The sequence below is a fragment of the Penaeus monodon genome, chromosome 22, assembly GCF_015228065.2.
Source record: "Penaeus monodon isolate SGIC_2016 chromosome 22, NSTDA_Pmon_1, whole genome shotgun sequence".
Taxonomy (NCBI): Eukaryota; Metazoa; Arthropoda; class Malacostraca; order Decapoda; family Penaeidae; genus Penaeus; species Penaeus monodon.
The window spans coordinates 9,611,220-9,611,853 of NC_051407.1; positions in this window are offsets into that span (position 1 = coordinate 9,611,220).

Sequence of the window (634 nt, forward strand, 5' to 3'; positions counted from 1 at the left end):
ACAACTTCTCAAATACCGGAGAATATAGGAACTCTATTCTTTTATAGTTAGTATTTCAGTATAGCGTATATGAATTAATAATGAAGAAACGAAAGTTAAAAGAATCATGAACTGCAATTAAGGAAGAAATATTTCACAGGCTCTCTGTTGGCGGCCTCGAGAGAATTGAAAACGGCGAAGAAATATGAAAGATGATGATTAATGAGAATCTATCTTCTGCTGAAATGAAACACAAACAACAAATACATTGAGAAAGGTAATGAAAGGGATAGAGAGGAAAACATTACAGTATAACTCAAGCTAAATTTTAGTAACTTGATTTGAATGTAAACCTTTGATTTGTTGTCACTTCGTTAAATTCCTTTCAAGCCGAAATCTAAATGGTCCTAAACCAAAGTATATTTAATCAAAATCAAAGAATATTTCTTACTTATTTCTGAGTTTTCTGTTAGTATATTTTATAATTCGTGGTAGTTTGTCGCTCTGCTGTTTTCTATAAATGTTGGTTTACGTCATTCTCTGTACAATGTATTCTCTCTACCATATGATAGTGTGATTTGTCCCATTTCCTTACAATGTTGATTTAATAGTAGTACTACAAGGTTAGCTGAGAGCCAGTTTGTAAATAAAGGGA